The sequence below is a fragment of the Gorilla gorilla genome, chromosome 2 (genome assembly GCF_029281585.2).
Source record: "Gorilla gorilla gorilla isolate KB3781 chromosome 2, NHGRI_mGorGor1-v2.1_pri, whole genome shotgun sequence".
Lineage (NCBI taxonomy): Eukaryota > Metazoa > Chordata > Mammalia > Primates > Hominidae > Gorilla > Gorilla gorilla.
In genome coordinates this window covers 188,215,893-188,235,980 of record NC_086017.1, presented here as the reverse complement: position 1 = coordinate 188,235,980, position 20,088 = coordinate 188,215,893, and the positions used below count along the sequence as shown (strand labels likewise).

Sequence of the window (20,088 nt, the reverse complement as noted above, 5' to 3'; positions counted from 1 at the left end):
CACATTTCTTGAGACTTTAATCTGGCATAGTTCCTCAGCCATTCTTTGTCTTTTATGACATCGATAGTTTTAAAGAACATTCCTCAGTTTATGTTTGTTTCCTGAGGACAAGATTTGGATTATGTTTAACTGTGATTTTATAGGAATGAAAATGTTAGAACTCTATGACAAGCCGTAGGTTATAATGGAACTAATTCTGGACCAAGAATCAGGAGTCCTGAGTCCTGGCTCTTAGAAAGGAATTGTAGTATGCAGTATTTAAAGAATGTAGACTTTGGATTAGTGACACAGCTTTAAATCTCAGCTCTTTCGAGTAGCTGTGTAATAATTGTATAAATTTAAGCAAATTGGTTAACATTTTAGGGCCATGTATAAAATATGACCAATAAATTCCTGTCTTTTCAAGTTGTTAGGAGTAAATGAGACAACATGAAGTACAAAGATGCTACACTATATGATAGTGATTAAAATACTGTAAATTTGAGCTGGTCCGAAGGTAGTGAGTTAACTCAATTGATTATGTAGTCAGTAACAGATCGAACTTGTTCTATTCTGTTTCCCCCCTTTTCACTATTGCACTCGACTAGTCTAAAAATAGAAAAAAGTAAATTTGGGAAAGAGGAAAATCAGTGAGTTAAAGCTGCGAAAAGGAAGTTTGAGTGGAAAAGATTGCATGTGACGTTTGATTTTAAGGATGGGTTGACTTTGGATAAAATATCTAGGTGTGGAGTATCCACTGGAAAATCTTAAGTGTAAGGGAATGTAGTCAGATTAGTGTGGGAAATAATGTTAGAGTGAGGAAGTTAGAAGACTCTTGGGAATTAGAGTTTGAAGGTCTGGGTTGTAGTCCAGCCTTTGCCATTAGCTGGTTGTATGATTTGGGGTAAGTTATTTAACCTGTCTAGACCTTGTTCTCTAACACTATAAAATGACTGGTATATTATCAGCATTGTTTAGAAACATCCTGGTAAGACAGAGTAGTAAGAGAAAGCTTTCATCAGGAAGGAGGTCATCTGCATCTTGAAAGGTAGACAGCCTCTAGATAGGAGAAGAGGAAAAGGGAAAGCCATTAGAACAAGAATGCCGAATTAAAGAAGGCATAACTGGAGGTAAAGACCTATACTATCACAGGGAGGAGTGCATGTTAGAAAGTAATGAGAAGTTAAGGTTATCAATTCTGTGCTCCAGAAGTAGGCTCTATATAGTTATGTTTGCTGTTTAGAGATGATGCAGTTGGAAAATGGCCCTCTTATTTAAATAAAGGTTGGTGAGACACCTGCTGGAGTATAACTAGATTCACCTTACGCAGTATTTTTGGATGAGCGAGTCCCCAAGGGCTTTCTGTTAGCAAAAAGGAGGATATCCCAACTCTTTCTCCCTGAAATTTTAAGTAACTAATACCAAGGGCAGTGGTTGCATTACAATGAAATGACCATGTAGAAAATGGGTGAGGTTGGTATAGAGCACTAATTCAATACACAGGGCCAAGGATTCTTTGGAATGTTTCTTCGTGTCGTGTGGTTGATTCTGGAGCTTCTAGCAACGCAAGTATGCCAGTTGATCATGGAGGAACATTAAATGGTCACAGAAGTATGATCTAAAATAATCTGCAAAATTGGTAATTGGTGTTGTTGCCTAGACTGGGATCTGGACCAGCAGTGTATCACAATGTAGTGAATGGTCACTGTTTATTCAGCAAATTTCAACAATTTCTGTTGTGGGACAGTTAAGAAACAAAGACAGTATATGAATAACCATTCTATGTAGGTTTCTCTGCCTCAGGATTCAAAACACCCCTTCCCCTAACCATTCATGTCTATTTACTTATCTAAACAAAATCAAAAGAAGTCCTAATTATATAGGAATCCAGCCATCGATTGGAAAAATAAAAGAGATGGGACCATATTTTATGACAAGTTGTGGAAAAGGTTCCAGGATCAAATTGGGTAGGGTGTAAATATTCTTCACCCGTGGAACTGCTGTGGTTTCTTTTCTTTTAAAACCTGCTTATCAGCCAGGTGCGGTGGCTCACGCCTGTAATCCCAGCAGGTTGGGAGGCTGAGGTGGGTGGATCACCTGAGGTCAGGAGTTGGAGACCAGCCCGGCCAACATGGTGAAACCCCATCTCTACTAAAAATACAAATAGTAGCCGGGTGTGGTGGCAGGTGCCTGTAATCCCAGCTACACGTGATGCTGAGGCAGGAGAAGTGCTTGAACGTGGGAGGCGGAGGTTACAGTGAACCGAGATCATGCCACTGCACTCCAGCCTGGGGTACAAGAGTGAAACTCCGTCTCAAAAACAAAAAACAAAAAAACCCTGATTATCCAGGTTTTTCTTTGTTTTTATGAGCTTATACTTTCTATAGGTCCCATTTTTCTTGAGTTACTATGTGGAGTTGCTGTCTGGTTTGCAGGCAATATGCCTGAATGGTTACAATGCTAAATCGTAAGTATCTCTTGATTTTATAAAAGTTCAGTTTGAGAAATTGAAAAAATACGACACTTGCCATATATTATAATGTATTCATTTTGTCTCTACTCCACCATTAAAATACAAACTTCAGGGTGGTTTCTTGACTGTTGTTCTTAGCATCTGAAATGAAGCATGGCAAATAGTACACATTCAGTAACTAGTTATTAAATGAATGAAGAACTATGATATTTGACAGCATTACATGCAGCCAAGCCTCATAAAGAAGGGAATTCACAAATGGATTCTCTTTAAAGTCTTCCTAATGTCTTTCTATTTCCTTTCTTCTTCCTTCCGTTATGGGCTTTGTTTTGATCAGTGAAAGGGTGAGTATAAGAAGCTGCATTTTAAGTTTTCAGGAATCTAGTCGTGCCTTTGGATAAAAATACCATGGTCACACTTTTAGCTTTGAGAAAAGGGCCTCATTAGGTCATTTTGAGTCATTAGGCTCAATGTTAAAGCTACTCAGCGATGAGGGCATGAAAGATGTATAGTTGTTTGTTCACAGTGCTTGTCCTTAAATAGGCTCTTAAATGAGTGAATGAATGAATGTTCAAGAACACTTTAGAGACTTTGAAAAGATCGAGTGATTTTGAAATAACAGACTCTGGGATCTGGAACTTCTATATTGGCATGGAATAGAACTAGTTTCTTAGAATGTGGGTAGTCATTGCTTGAGCTTTCCACTAATATGTCCTGAGTTTCTGGCTGAGAAGAGTGGATAAAATGGTAAGTGAGGTAAAGAAAGAAAGTCACAATTCATATACTACCTATAAAAGATTTATAAATGGCCATTGGCCCTAGATTCCTGGTTTCTGATTTCTTACTACCTACGATAGACTCCTGGTTTCTGATTTCTTACTACCTTGCATAGTATAAAAATAGCAAATTGAGGGGGTCAGAATGTTCAGTGGTTATTGGTTGACATTCACCTTTTTTCCTTCCCATTGAACCCATTCTGCTCTTTAATACTGCTTCTTTGCCCTTGGAAAGAAATAGCCAGTTTTACTTTATATTTCTCCCAATCAGTGGCATAGAAGTAGAGTTTATTAAAGCTCTAAGTAAGATTTGTTGAATTCTTTCAAATTAGAAGATTAGTCACTGTACTAGTGGAATTTGAAGTCAAGACTGAATCAAAGTGTTAACATCTTCATTACTGCACTAGAAAAGATGCATATTAATAGAATTTATAGAGCACATTAGATTTCCCTGTGTAGCAAACTGGGAGACCCGAGAGCTTATGCTGCCTATAAGGAACTATGCTGAATGGGAAACTGGTATTTTCTATGACTGTTTTAACATTATTTTGATGTCATATCTAAAAGGGAAATTTTAGGCTATGCAGATAATTCAGCAATCTGCATGACTTTCAATACCAAAATAAAGGTACTATTTTAAAATACTGTGTAATTATGGAGCAGGCTTAATGGAAGCCTTATTAAATTTACCCATTATTTGCTGTTGCTGAAAATATCTTTCCCAGGAATTCAGTGTTGCTATTCTAGGCAATAGTTTCATTGCTTCGCAGCTACTATTTGGAAGACAGGGAGCAGGAATAATAATACTAGACTGATGTTTGTTTAAATAGTGGAGATTTGATTAACCCAGTACCCACTATAGATTATTGGTTGTGATGTGAGTTAAAAATGGGCATCATTTCTTCAAAGCCATAGTCTTGACCCACTCCTGCAAATTCTTTTTTCTCCCTTCTCTTTTATATTCAGTATTTATTCTAGAATCGTTACCCCATTTTCAGAATGCCAATAGCAGTGTGTTTAGAAACCAGGTCATGTTGTTTTTATAAGATAAACTGCATGATGTTCATAAGCACACAAAATAAAGCATTCTGGACTTTCAGACTGGGTGGATTGACAGTTTATTTCAGCAAATCTTGTACTTCTGGTAAAGGACAGTTCAGTGTTTCCCATCACATAGAAAATCTAGGAAAAATAGCAACAGCTACCATTTATTAAGTGCTTTTTATTTCCCAGGTACTATTACGTGCTTGATAATGCATTATCTCATTTAGTTAACATAACTTTCCTCTGAGAGAAGATACCATTACAATCTTGTTTTACTGATGAGAAAACTGAGGTTTAGAGAGGTTAAATAACCAGCTTGTTGTTTGATTCTCAGTGGAAGGTAGAGTAACAGTATTATTGTAGTTCTTACTCTATCCCATATGTTCTCCAGTCATTGTTCTGGGCATTCAAGTTACAAAGCTGGATAAGGCACCGAGTTGCCCAGGCTGGTCTCAAACTCCTGGACTCAAGCCGTCCACCTGCCTTGGCCTCTCAGAGTGCTGGGATGCTGACATGAGCCACTGTGCCAGGCCCTGGTTCATCTGTTGCCGGACACTTAGATTGATTCCATATCTTGACTATTGGGAATAGTGCTGTGATAAACACGGAAGTGCAGACATCTCTTCAGCATAGTAGTGATTTCACTTTCTTTGGATATTTACCCAGTAGTGGGATTGCTGGATCATATGGTGGTTATTTCTGTTTTTAATTTTTTTTTTAGAAACCTTCATATTATTTTCAGTAATGGCCATACTGGTTAAATTCCCACCAACAGTGCGTTAAGGATTCTCTTTTCTCCATATTCTCAGCAGCACTTGTTGTCTTTTGTCTTTTTGATAATGTTTATACTGACTGGGGTGAGATAATATTTCATTGTGGTTTTGATTTTCCTGATGATTAGTGATGTCGAACATTCTTTCATATACCCGTTGATATTCGCATGTCTTGAGAAATGTCTATTCAGGTCTTTTGCCATTTATTTATTTAATTTTTAAATTGTTTATAGAGATGGGGTCTCCATATGTTGCCCAGGCTAGTCACAAACTCCTGGCCTAAAGCGATTCTCCAGCCTTCACCTTCTAAAATGTTAAGATTACAGGCATGAGCCACTGTGCCTGGCCATTTTGCCCATTTTAAATATTAGGTTATTTGATTTTTTGTTATTGAGTTGTCTTAAGTTCTTTTAGATATTATTTGTCAGATATGTAATTTGCAAATATTTTCTCCTGTAGGTTATTGTTTTTCTCTGTTTATTGCTTTCTTTGCTGTGCAGAAGGTTTTGGTTTTATGTAATCCCATTTGTCTATTTTTGCTTTCGTTGCTTGTGCTTTTTGAGGTCCTATCGAAAGAAAATCCTTGCCCAGATTGCTGTCAGGAAGTGTTCCTCCTGAGTTTTCTTTTAGTAATTTTCTAGTTTTGAGTCTTATGCTTAAGTCTTTAATCCATTTTTTTGGTTTAATTTTTGTATGTGGTGAAAGATAAGGGTCTACTTTCATTTTTCTACATGTGAATATTCATTCGGTTTCCCCAAAACCATTTATTGAAGACACTGTTCTTTCCCCACTGTGTGTTCTTGGCACCTTTGTCAAAAATTAGTTGGCTGTAAATGTGTAGATTTACTTTTGGGTTCTCTCTATTCTATTCGGTGTGTGTGTGTGTGTGTGTGTGTGTGTGTGTGTGTGTGTTTTGAGACAGTCTTGCTTCATCGGGAGTGCAGTGGCACGATCTCTGCTCACAGCAACCTCTGCCTCCCTCCGCCTCCCAGGTTCAAGCGATTCTCCTGCCTCAGCCTCCCGAGTAGCTGCGACTCCAGGCGCATGGTACCACGCCCGACTAATTTTTGTATTTTTAGTAGAGATGGGGTTTCACCATGTTGGCCAGGCTGGTTTCGAACTCCTGACTTCGTGATCCGCCCGCCTCAGCCTCCCAAAGTGTTGGGATTACAGGTGTGAGCCACCGCACCCAGCAGGTCTTTGAGGGCTTTCACAAAAAGTATTCTCATAGTTTTCTTTTTCTTGAAAAGTAGAAATTTGGCTGGGCACCTAATTACTTGTTTTTAAAACGGACAATATTATGTACTGTACAAAATAGATTTAAATGATACTGAGTGTGCCAGCAATGTAGAGTTTAATACTCATTTTATCACCTCTGATAAGAACGTTTAACCATTTTCGATCTCAGTCTGTATGCATAAAACAAAGGGGATTGAATGAGACAGCTTTTCTTTAACTGTACTATGATCAAAACAAGTTTTCCATGCTATTTAAATGATACTTTAGGCCGGGGGCCGTGGCTCATGCCTGTAATCCCAGCACTTTTGGAGGCTGAGGTGGGTGGATCATCTGGGGTGAGGAGTTCTAGACCAGCCTGGCCAACGTGTCAAAACCCCACCTCTACTAAAAATACAAAAATTAGCTGAGCGTAGTGGCAGACGCCTGTAATCCCAGCTACTCGGGAAGCTGAGGTGGGAGAATTGCTTGAACCCGGGAGACGCAGGTTTTAGTGAGCCGAGGTGGTGCCACTGTACTTCAGCCTCGGCAACAGAGTCAGACCCCCTCACAAAAAAAAAATATATATGTATATATATATATACTTTAATACTTTAATTTGATTTTGTATCTTTGTTGTCTTATTTCTTAGAAGGCAGGAGATATTTTCTTCGTTTCAGGGCCTAGTTCTTATTTTTTAAAAGGCTTCAAAGGATCTTAGCAGTGAATCCAATAAACCCAGTCGTTGCTTGTTGGTGGTGAGTCTTAAGAGGCTTAAGTTGTAGGCCTAAGACCACTGGCACCCTACGGGCAGAGTTGGGATGAGGACCCAGGTGCATTGTAAAAGGTTCCCCCAAACCCTTTCTCTTTCTGTGAATAAATGACCTTGGTTTAATGTTTAGCTCTGACTCATATGAAATCTAAAGTGAAATGTCAATATTAACAGCCACCATATAGGGTATGGCAAAGAGATACCTGACACGTGAACTGCACCTGGTTCGGGAAGGTGTGATGCATTCTTAAAACAGCATATCCTTCGTGGATTGGGTGCCCTGGAAGATATGTCCAGGAGATGCTTATAAGATGATAGTGGGCCTGGCACAGTGGCTGAAGCCTGTAATCCCAGCAGTTAGGGTGGCCTAGATGGGCAAATAACTTGAGGTCAGGAGTTCAAGACCAGCCTGGCCAGCATGGTGAAACCTAGGCTCTACCGATCCTCCCAGCTATTTTGTCTCTACTAAAAATACCCAAATTAGCCTGGCATGGTGGCATGCACCTGTAGTCCCAGCTACTCGGGAGGCTGAGGCAGGTGAATCGCTTGAACCCAGGAGGCAGAGGTTGCAGTGAGCAGAGATAGCGCCACTGCATTCCAGTCTTGGCAACAGAGAAGGGCTCTGTCTTTAAAAAAAAAAAAAAAAATCAATCAATCAATCAATCAATCAATCAATCATAGTGGTTTCTCAGTGGAACTCAGGTGTGTCTAACCCAGGGTAATTTTTGTATCGTCTGTGGATTCTTTGCCCTTTGCATACCTACCTGAATAATGATATGGTGATGGTGATGATAGTAGGGAGAGGTGCAAAGACAATAGCTCCTGGATTGCATGTCCTCCTGTTGTGTGCCTGGCGTGATACTGCCCTGCTAGCCTTTCCTGTCCTGTAGCTTTCTCGGTAAACACATGCCAGGTGTGGCCTACTTAGGTTTTGTGAATTTGTCTAGTTGAGTCTGAGTTGTTAGAGCAGTTGCTTTCAACTGTTGATTTGCTTGACGTGAGATCAAGGGAGTGAAAATCATGCACAACACATTTTTATCCTCTTTGTGTGAAAGATATTTTCCTCTTCTGGACCCTATCTAGAAGAAGTATTCCTTAGACAATTTCCGGCTTCTTTTCTTTCATGAAGAGGAGGTAAGATTTTTGTTCTCACACTTAATCTGCTTCCCAAAATATCCCCCCCGTTCTCATTAAGTTCTGACCACTCCTTCCTCTCATCTCATTTAATTCTTCTTCATATCTAGAATTGTGTTTTAGGTACAATAGTAGGCATAAGTCACAGACATACTGTCATTTATTCCTGTGCATTTACAATAGAAGGTATTGAAAAAAATTCAGCTTAGTGTCTTCATAGTTCTAGCGTTATGCATTTTCACAGACATTTATCCTTTGCCTCCTCTTTGTCTTCTGCTGAAGAATAGTGAACACAGTAGGGAAAGAAAAACCACAAAACCAAGACCAGGGGTTCTTAAGCAAAGAAGTTCTGGTTTGTGTTTTGTTATTTTTACCTAGTCAGGTATTTTAAATTCTTAATGGTGGGTATATAGCCCTAGATACATTGTAAGCATTTGCTGGATATTTACAAATTGTTGCCTAAACTGTAGAAGGGCTTAAGTCATTAGACATTCTATTTTAGTGACATTTTTCTGTTTTTCTGTATCATGTGTCTTGGAAAAACTTTGAAGTTCTTTGATGTTAATTTTGTAAGAATGTGTGTCTGAAAATATTTTGACTGAATAGACTCTGGGTAACAGTTAAGAATTTCTTTGATTTGGCACATCTTCTCTTGAGCATTTGATAGCTTTTATGATGGCCTCCATATACAACATGTCAATTATAATGCCTGATAGGTCTCCTAGGAGTTGTAGCTTCACAATATATAGGAGGCATCAGGCACAAATCGATACTGCAGAGAAAAAATTAGAGTAATTAAAACATAAATGACGTATTTTGTGAATAAGGAAGTGTTCTAGGTATGGCTTCCAGTAGTAAGCTGACAACACCAAGATATAAGGCACGTCTTCATACATCATTGTCTGTACACAGAACATCAAGCATACAGGAAGCTTCCTGAGTATCTTGCTGTCTCTCAATTGAAATACAAACCAACTCTGGCTCTGACCATCCTACTTTAATATTGCAACCCAGGGGTTCCTCTTTCACCTCTCTTCCCCCCAACTTCTGAATCCCTTTACCCTGCTTGGACTTTTTCTTTTTTCATATCATTTATGATTGTAACATTACTTATTAATCAAAATTCTGCTGGAATTTAAACTGTGAGAGGGCAGGGATCTGTGTTTTATTTACTGATGTATTTTAGTAAGTTTTGTCCCCAGTGTTGGTGAATTAATAGTAACTCGATGTAAAGGGCTAACTTTTAATGTTAACAATCTCTAGTAGAAAGGTTAATTACAATTTGCTTTTTCTTCCTTCTTCCTTTCTTTCTCCACCTCTTCTTTCTTCCCATAGTTCTGTTGTCTACTGCAGGACAAATCTTACAATCATCCCAAAATACAAAAACAAAACAACCTTTCCGTTTAGTCTTGGAGGTAAACATAGGCTTTAAATTACATTTCTTCCTATTCTCTTAAAGGGGACTTGCTTGATAGTTTGTATTTTCTTGAGTAACTAATGCATTTCTAATGGAGAGAGTTCATTTAGTGTGCAGGTTCTTTGTTTCTGATTGAATGTTTGGTTGCTTTCATACTCAGTTTATGTTCAATTAAAAAATTGGGAAAAGGTATGAAATTGACAATTTTAAGTGTAATTTTGTTTATATATTAACTTGTTTTTAAAAATTAATTACAAATATACAATTTACTTGTTTTTTCCCCATATTTATCTGTGAATTAGATTATGATTTAGGATTGTTAGAAAATGTGAAAAGAAAACATGTTTGACAGTAACATTTTCATCTCTATTATAGAAGTGATTTTTGGTATCCAGATATCCTTATCCCATCAAAAAGCTAAAATGCAAGCTCATTTTCTGTTAATTTTTAAGATGGGCATAACATTTCTTCTCATCACTGCTTGGTGAACATTAGCTAGTACTGCCACAACTTATGGCCAGTGTTTTCTCTTTCTTCCTTCCTTCTATTTGCTCTGGCAAAGAGGACGCATTTCCAGGACCACTCTCAGCTAGCCCAGTGTCTTTATTGTCTGTTTCTTTGTTGTTTGCATTAATAAAAATACTTACCATTGGTATTTTTTAAACTCATGGAAATTCATAATTCAAACAATTTTTTTGCTTAGGGAGTTGATTCTTTTTGTTCTTTTAATACTATACTATTTTTAACCTTTTTGCTCCCTTTTAAACTATACATGCAGTTATAATTAACTGATATTAGTATTACTTCTATGCGAAAATGCCTTTAGGCGTTCAATAGGATTATAAATCCTAGTTTATTTTCTTTACAATAAGCCAAACACTATGTTCATACTTGTTATCAAGCTGTCTAATACATAGATGTCTAATATATAGCTGTCTATATAGATGAAGACACTGAGGGCTTGCTTACAGTTGTATGGGTATGATGTGAAAGAGCTGAGTTTTAAAACAGAACAGAAAGCCTTATTCTTTCCATTCTTACCCCCACTGTCTTTTAAGTTTCTAAAGATGGCAGAGGAATGTTGAAGTTTAATACTCATAATTTTCTTAATGAACTTCATTATTATATATAGGGCCACATAAGATACTGTGTTTGAATTCCTTAGAAAATTTCCTTTTCATAGAATGGTTATATATTTTTAGTAGGCAGTGTTTAAATAGTAAGTGTTTTTGCTTGGTCTGTTAATTTATTTGATTAAAAAAAATGTTTACCTCATTTAACCTAAAAGCTTCTTTGCTTTATCCTGGATCTGTAGAAATTTGGATGGTTCTGGGAATTGCTTCAGAGTCAACAAACTATGACCTGTGGACCATATCTGGTGTGTTATCTTTTTTTTTTTTGAATAAAGTTTTATTAGAAAGAGTAATGCCCATTCATTTTTTAATGTATTGTCTGTGGCTACTTTGCTCTATAGTAGCAGAGTTGAGTAGTAGTGACAGAGACCAAATGGCCTGCAAAATAAAAAAATATCTACTAACTGGCCATAGTTTGCCTTAGACCATTGCGTGCCAATGACTGAGAAGTAAGATGGAGTAGTTGTATTCAGATAATCTCAGTTGGTGTTTTATTATCGTAACTTGGGTGCTGGGCACAGACAGGAGTTTTCTGTATTGAAATATATATAATATATGAGATCTTAAGAAAGGTAGTTTCCTTTCATGATCCCCGGATGGTGTATCTATGTGTGTGTGAACCAGAAGTGGCTCCTTGAATGGGTCAGGCAGATAACACAGCTTGTGTTTGCTGGTTCGAATGTATCATTTTAAGTTTGGTGAACAAGTTAAATTGAAAGCATTTTGGCAAACCAACACCGGATGAGAACTTGGCATTCTCCAGAATTAAGAATATTCCACTGAAAAAAAACCCATACAACCTTGATTTCATAAAGGAATGTATTTCTGGCAGCTATTTTGATTGGAATGTGGTAGTTAAATGAAATATTTGTTTTAATTTGCTGAAGGAAAAGCATTTGCTGATACTGTCTAGATTATGCCAACTTTCAAAATATGAAATTAGAGAAACCAATTTTAAAACCTTTTTTCACGTGAATCTGTAAGGAAATGTTTTCAGTAAGGACAGATAAGAGCGACTCTTTGAGTTCATCAGTAGTGGATAAATAGAAACATAACATTTCAGAATTCTGAACCTAATATCTAGTTTAATGTAAGTGTATATATTTTTTGTGTGTCCAAAGCACTTCAGAATGACAGTTTTCAGTTTAGTAATTATCTGCTGACATATTCTTAATTTTTTTTTTTTAAAGAGGCCTATTGCATTCTATTACAAAGTAAAAACTGAAGCTGTTTAGTTGTGAAGAGTGTTTGAAGAACTGCTTCATTGAGAAGGTGTTCGTTATCACTGTGAGGTTATGCTAGTCAGGATGACTACTGTGTTTGGGCATACTCCAAATTTGTTGTAATTAAAAAGTTTTATAAATGATAATTTTTTTTTTTTAGTAGTAATGCTGTTGTGTTAATTCACTAAAAGACATAATGTACCTGGACTCAATAGTCTTAATAGCACACAGGACGGCAGAATCTGAATGGGCAGTTTGTGTCCTGCACAGAGGTACACAGCCAAGGGAAAAAGTGGGCACTGAAATCCAGGCCAAGCTGTTTCCCTGTTAGCGGACTGTCTTCACAGAGGAAGGAGCTTCCTTTATAACAATTTATTTCTGTTATTTAATATGCATTATGTCTTATTCCTATGCTAGTCACTGATTAGCACTTTTTATTCCACTCTTCTAACTTATTTTACGGATGAAAAAGCCAAGGCACTGAGAGAGGTTATCTAGTTACTAAGAGTCAGAGCCAGGGAGTCCAAACCCACCTGTGTGGCTCCGCAATTCCAGGCTCTTAACCTCCGATACCACGTGGCTTCCTTTTTGTAATTTATTTTGCTAGAGTCTAATTTGCACAAAAGTACTGCAGAAGCTAGTGCTGGCACTGATAATACACTTGAGTGCTAAGTTAGAAAGGGATGGGGCGCACATAGAACAAACTTCAGCTCATTTGCCTAAGTGCCCACTAGAACTTCCTTGATGAATCACATATCCAGGTTTTGTTTGAACATTGTCATTGATGTGTGCGATGGTTTCCCTTTATAATTGAATAGGAAAAAAATACCTTTCTATAACTTCTGCCTACTACTTAAAATTTTGTCACACATAGCTGAGGCTCATTTGGGCTTTATGTGTTTTTATGCATTTTCTTCTTTTTTTTTGTTATTACGTTTTGTAGTCTTTCTAGGCCCCTTTCTGTTTATGGTGTCTTCATTATCATTGTCCTTACTTTTCTGTTAATTTTTGGGAGACAGATTGAGTTTATCTTTTGTTTGTCATCATTAATCTTAAAATTAGATTAATAAACCACTTAATTTAGTCAGACGTAGTATTAACATATTTCTCCCTCTAGTTCTGAACACCTCTCACTTTGCAATTTAGTATTTGAAAGAAGCGACTCTCCTGCCTTAGGTTAATAATTAGACCTGACTAGTAAAATTCTCCATCCTGTCCCCTCCCCTCCCACCCCCACCCAGTGGTTCTCAATCCCCATTGGAATCACACACATGCACACACACACCCACACACTGACACGGGGTGGGTGGGGAGGATTTTAAATGCAAGTGATGTAGATCCTACCCTAGACCAATTACATCTGAGTGAGGGGCTCACCACGTCATAGTTAGGTTCTAATCTGGGGCATTTCTGTAGGACAGAGCTAATCAAAGACAGTCTTCTTGGCAGAGCCATTCTCATTTCTATTGGAAATGTGTTCAACTGAATGATTTGTGTGTTGTAGCCTAATTAGCTATTCAAATTCTTAATACCTTGAATCAGATATTCAAACCTTAGGAAGAGTGAGAAATCTAGTAAGATGTAGGAATGTCAATTTTCTTTTCTAACTTAAGTGCCAGTGTACCCACCTGTGTGGTCTTAGGCAACAAAGCTTGATATCCCCCCTTCATATTATTTCTTAGATCTTCGTTGCTGTTTCTACTGGTCCACCCCTCCTTCGGCCCCCCACACTTGTTTCTTTCTTCCAAACTGCTTTTTTAACAAAGGGTTTAGCCGCTATCAAACTTTATGTAAACAAGAAAACAGTGTCATATCTGTGGTATTTCAAAGGCACTGTAAGTTACACCATTAATTTAATAACATTTTGGGGAAAACAATTAGTTATAGTTACACATTAATGCTCTACTCACTTTAAAGAAAAAATAACTTAAAATCATAGATACATTTTTATATTAGTTTTCAAGTATCCGTAAATTTGGAGTGTAAGCTTTCTCTCATGTTCAAAATCCCTATCACTGAAGGTTTGTGAACCAGAAGCTTTTGATGCGTAGGTGTTAGTGCCTAAGTAATACACTTGACTTATGTTAGCATTAGAAACTGTTCAAACCAACCTTTAATTTTAAGAACTCTGTGGGTCATTGTAAGAGAGTTTGTGCTGTTGTCTTTAATTGCATTGCTTACCCTGTGACAGACAAATTTAGAAATACTTGAGAGTTTTTTGTTTTATTCTTGCACAATAGTTTATTTTTGTATAATCTTAACATAAAATTCAATGACATGTGATGTTAACCAGTGAAACTAATTCAACTAAGGTAGTAATTAGGTGATTAGACACCAGTGCATGTTTAAGTTGTTTTCTCTTTATGTGAGTATGTGGTCTTGAGAATAGCTTACTTTTAAAAACTGGTGTCAGATAACTTTTGAATCATTTTTCCCCTAATCGCTTAAGTAACAGTGGGAAATGAAAACATAGGCAGTAATTGCAAAGCTGTGCGTGATCTGACAGTGAGTCTGATCTCAGGGTCACTTAAGATATCCCTGCTGTTATAGCTCCTTCTGCTTTTCACCTGCCTTACCTTCTGGCTGTCTAGAATATTATCTGTATGTGTAATTCCGTGGGAAATGAGGATCGGGTGAGGACAGTGGAGGATATAATGCTTAGAGGCTTTGACGTATGCGTAGTATGTTGTTGGAGATAACATACTAACATTCCTTTTTGTAAAACGGATTAAGAAGATTCAGTTGAAACTCTGATTTACAAATATGTATATATTTAATTGTTCCATTAGGAGGTAATACTGTTTTTGTTTCTTTCTTAATTGTGCTTTCAATCATGTGCTAAGCAATTTAATTTGAACTTTTTCTGTGACTTTTCCTGGGAGTTAATTTAATAATAATTTAATAAAAATCTTTCTAAGCAGGGTCAATTCTGGTAGAATTCTTATATATTTCTCTCTCTCTCTCTCTTTTTTTTTTTTTTTTTGGAGACCGAGTCTCGCTCTGTCACCCAGGCTGGATTGCAATGGTGTGATCTCAGCTCACTGCAACCTTTGCCTCCTGGGTTTAAGTGATTCTCCTGCGTCAGCCTCCCGAGTAGCTGGGATTACAGGCGTCTGCCAGCATACCTGGCTAATTTTTGTATTTTCATTAGAGATGAGGTTTCTCCATGTTTGCCAGGCTGGTCTTAACCTTCTGACCTCAAGTGATCTCCCTGCCTTGGCCTTCCAAAGTGCTGGGATTATATTTTTCTCTTAATTCATGGGGTGACTTTCCCAAATTCTGTACATTAAAACAAAATAATTTTATTTTTTAAGGATACCAGATATACTTCCTTGAACTTGTTACTGACCACTAGGTTCTAGATTAGAGTGTATTGCTACCTTAAATAATAAGTTTTTATTGTGTTTGTACCTTTGTCTAGGAAAAGGGCCCATAATGTCCATTAACTTTTCAAAGTTATCTATAAATTAAATAAATTTACTTCTAGAGACTGCAATGTAGTATTTTTGAAGAACAGTCAAACTATATCATTTGCTTTTCTCTAGAATTTTTCCATGTTAAAAAAACTTCCTAATTGTGTGTAGGTGGCAGATCTTAGAAGATGTCTGCTGAGTCAACAGTGTCTTTCTATGCTGTAAGCCTTATCTAAAATTAATACTTCATTTACTTTAGATAAAATGCTCTGAAATACATTTTTGGAAGCAAAGCTTTTTGTTTGGAGACAAAACACAAACCTTACAGCCATTTATTTTATTACAAGAAGTAAATATATTTAGTTTATGTAGTACACAAAGGAGGTGATAGTTTTTACACTAATAATGCGATTGATCATGTACTTCTTGAGTTTTTTGTTAATGATGGAAGATCCACCTTTATTGGTCACCTTCTGGAAGTGGTGTTAAAATTACTGGTATATAACCAGGTTCTCTCAAGCATTTTCAAAATAACAATCCACTGGTGAGTTTTTCCTTCCCAGTGTGATTTATTTGTTCAGTAATTCAGCCTCTACTGCATTTTATTTTCAAATATGTTTATATCTATTTCTCTATATCTAGACACTGTAACATTTTATCAGCATATATATCTTAAGAATCATGTATGTTCAAGGCATTATTCTTAGTTCTGTTAGGGAACAGCAAGATGATTAAATCAGTCCTGGGTCTCTAGAAATTTGATCAGAGAGGCATGATAGAAGAATAAGGCACTATGCGGTTGTGGAAAGGGAGATACGTTAAGCTGGGGCTCATTTCTCTCTCTGGATGGTGGGGTGGATAATTAATGGAGGAAGCTGATTTGGCCTGATCTTTGGAGGAGGGATAGGAAGATCTGTGAGCAGAACCATAGTCAGAAGGACATTTCTGGTGAGGAATGAGGAATGTCAGGGCAGCCAAAGAGTGCAGATAACACTGCACACAGTGATCTGCTGTGGTGAGAGTAGAGAATGTTGAGTAAAAGTAGAAATGCAGATAGACGGGACACACATGTTTTGGACTTGAATTCCTTTAATACAAATAGTTTCAATAGTTTCAATATACATTGTCAGACTATCTTAAATGCACCTTAAGTTTTGTAATTCCTTTGTAAAGTATATCACTATATCTTTTAAAATTCAGATATTTATTTTAATTACGTGGTGTGCTTTATAAATGCATTGCATGATGGCTAGGACATAGGTAAATGAGTTGACTAGGAAAACATCTAAGAAATAAAAAAAATATGGCCCTGCGTATGTTTCTAGAAATTTTCCAGATTAATTTGCAGGTGCAGTTGGTATACCATTTTTCACATATTTATTCACCCTTCAAATCCTAGAATCAAATACTTTTTAACCATGTCATCAACTATTAAATCACTATTGTGGTCTTTCTCCTTAAGGACTTGTAGTATTAATAGGAAAAGTTAAATGAATGAATGAAGACAAAGGTAGAGAAAAGGTAATTAGTGAAAACTGAGATTAGATACATCTATGAGGGTGATGAGAGACTCACTGATGACCGAAAAGTTAGAAAAAGAAACTGGAAGAATGATCTGATTTAGCATTCTATAAAGGTAGATGTATGTAAGTTTGTGTGTTATATGTGTACCATATCTTATTAGTCAGTTTCTATGTTCATTTATTTATGTTCATTTCAAAGTAAAAAAAAATTCTAATGGTTAATACAGGGGTTCAAATTTGTACCCTCATTTGGTTCTAGTATAAGAGAGTCATGTAGAACATATTGTACATAATGCTATTTGGAGGAAAAAGTGGAGGTTCCACAAAGCACCAGTGATACATTCATTCATTCGTTCTGTTTCCTGGAATTGCTATTATTTCAGCTTAGTATTGTAAGTTTATTTGTCTTAGTCCATTTTCTGTTGTTATAACAGAATACCATAGACTGGGTAATTTATGAAGAAAATAAATTGATTTCTTATAGTTCCAGAGGCTAGAAAGTCCAGGCTTGAGGCGCCGCCTGTGGGAAGGGCCTTCTTACTGCTTTATAACATGTTGGAGGGCATCACATGGCAAGAAGGCAAGAGCGAGTCAGCTCAGGTCCCTTTTGCTCTTCTTATAAAGCAGCCAGTCCCATCATGGGGGCTACACCCTGATGACTTTATCTTAATACTAATTCCTCTCAAAGGCCCCACCTCCAAATGCCATCAACATATGAATTTGGGGATTAAGTCTCCAACACATGAAATTTGAGGGACACAATTAAAACACAGCATGTATTCACTTGTGTTTAATTACATAGATTTGTAGATTTTATTACCCAGTTTTAACCAAGCCTCACCAAAACAGGCTCATGACTTAATCTTGCAAAAAAAAAAAAAATTGCATCTAAAACCAAAATAGTTAAGAAACAAGCCAATGGCAGAGCCAGTACTTAAACTACAAGAGTGAACTCTTCACTTGCTATGATCTAATCATTTAACAAATGTCTGAAAAAAATAGCGATTGTCATGGCTGGGCATGGTGGCTCACGCCTGTAATCCCAGCAGTTTGGGAGGCTGAGGCGGGCGGATCACCCGAGGTTGGGAGTTCGGGACCAGCCTGACCAACATGGAGAGACCCCCGTCTCTACTAAAAAATACAGAATTAGCCAGGTGTAGTGGCGCGTGCCTGTAGTCCCAGTTACCCGGGAGGCTGAGGCAGGAGAATCACTTGAGCCTGGGAGGCGGAGGTTGTGGTGAGCTGAGGTCGCGCCATTGCACTCCAACCTGGGCAACAGCGAGACTCCGTCTCAAAAAAAAAAAACCAAAGAAAAAAAAAGAAAATGGCAGAGCCAATACTTAAACTACAAGAATGAACTCTTCACTTGCTATTATCTAATCATTTTATAGATGTCTGAAAAAAATTAGCGATTATCAAGAAAGATGTTTGAAATGTAGATTATTTGGCCCAGCGCAGTGGCTCACCCCTGTAATCCCAGCGCTTTGGGAGGCGGAGACGTGTGGATCACTTGAGGTCAGGAGTTCGAGACCAGTCTGGCCAACATGGTGAAACCCTGTCTCTACTAAAAATACCAAAATTGGCCAGGCGTGGTGGCTTGTACCTGTAGTGCCAGCTACTCAGGAGGCTGAGACCAGGAGAACCACTTGAACTCAGGAGGTGGAGGTTGCAGTGAGCTGAGATTGTGCCATGGCACTTCAGCCTGGGTGACAGAGTGAGACTCCGTCTCAAAAAAAAAAAAGTACATTGTTCATTGTTGGTGTTGATGAGCTTTGCTCTACAATTAAGTTGTACCTTTAGATACTAGTTAATGATGTAAAACTATCATTAAGACATTAAGGATGTAGAATGTTATGAACAAAAATATTATAGCACTGTAAATAAATAATTTATCTATCTTTTACTTATGTTGGGAGTTTTTCTTGTTTGTTTGAGACAGAGTCTCTATCACACAGACTGGAAATGCAGTAGCATGGCCATCTCAGCTCACTGCAACCTCTGCCTCCCAGGCTCAAGTGACCCTCGTGCCCCAGGCTCCCGAGTAGCTAGGACCACAGCCATGTGCCACCATGCCTGGCTGATTTTTTGTATATTTGGTAGTGATGGGATTTCACCATGCTGCCCAGGCTGGTCTCGAACTCCTGAGCTCAAGCGGCCCGCCTCGGCTTCCCGAAGTGCTGGGATTACAGGCATGAGTCTCTGTGCCTGACTTCTTGTATGTGTTTTAAAATACACATTATTTAGTAGTACATGTTAATTATTTATAAATAAATTGAATGCATGTATGCCAAAAAGTTTTGTGACAGAAGTGCTCCGTTGATTTTTAGATAACAAGTAGCCCTATATAACTTTAGCTCAAAAAGTGACAAAAACTTTATACTGAAATAATCGACATTCATAACAAATGACCTTGAGGTAAACAGAGCCTAGTGGTATCTAGTCATGATGTGTAAAGAACATTTCCTCAGTCTGTGCTAGAAAGGACCTACCAAGTAGCTCATAAGTGCCTCTAGGCAACAAACCTTGGGGGCTCACGCCCACACCCTGTTTTGAAGCACCAGGGATTGGTGGGATAGTGTATGTGGCATAATCATCATTTACTTAGTTATCTTCTTACTTCACCTAATTGGTGTAGGAGCTAAACCTCCCATATATCGTAGTAAACTCCTTTCTGTGGTGTCAGCTTGATTTTACTCTTTAGAAAAGTGTACTCCATGGTGGAAACTGTACTGGTCAGTGTTCCAACTAAGAGTCTCCTCTGACGTGGTATGTGAAGTATAACTTTTTTGTTGTTGTTGAGACAAAGTCTCGCTGTTGTCCCCCAGGCTGGAGTGCAGTGGTGCGGTCTCGGCTCACTGCAACCTCTGCCTCCTGGGTTCAAGGGATTCTGTTGCCTCAGCCTCCCAAGTAGCTGGGATTACAGGTGCCCGCCACCACGCCCAGCTGATTTTTGTATTTTTAGTAGAGACAGGGTGTCTCCATGTTGGCCAGGCTGGTCTCGAATTCCTGACCTCAGGTGATCCGCCTGCTTCGGCCTCCCAAAGTGCTGGGATTACAGGCGTGAGCCACCGCGCCTGGCTGCAAAGTTTAACTTTTATATTTACACAAAGGGTTTGTGGAATATAATGTGCCCTGACTTAGCAATTGAGAAAACTGGATAAGCCCTATAAAGTTTAAAGTCTAAAGAGAACAGAGTTAATAAGTTTTGATTGA

The 20,088-nt window shown here is 37.9% G+C and overlaps 1 protein-coding gene across 7 annotated transcripts in view; it reads left to right on the top strand.

Annotated features, from left to right (window-relative positions):
* TBL1XR1 (TBL1X/Y related 1) overlaps positions 1–20,088 on the top strand; it is a 173,460-nt gene that overhangs the window by 75,066 nt on the left and 78,306 nt on the right. The window lies entirely within an intron of this gene.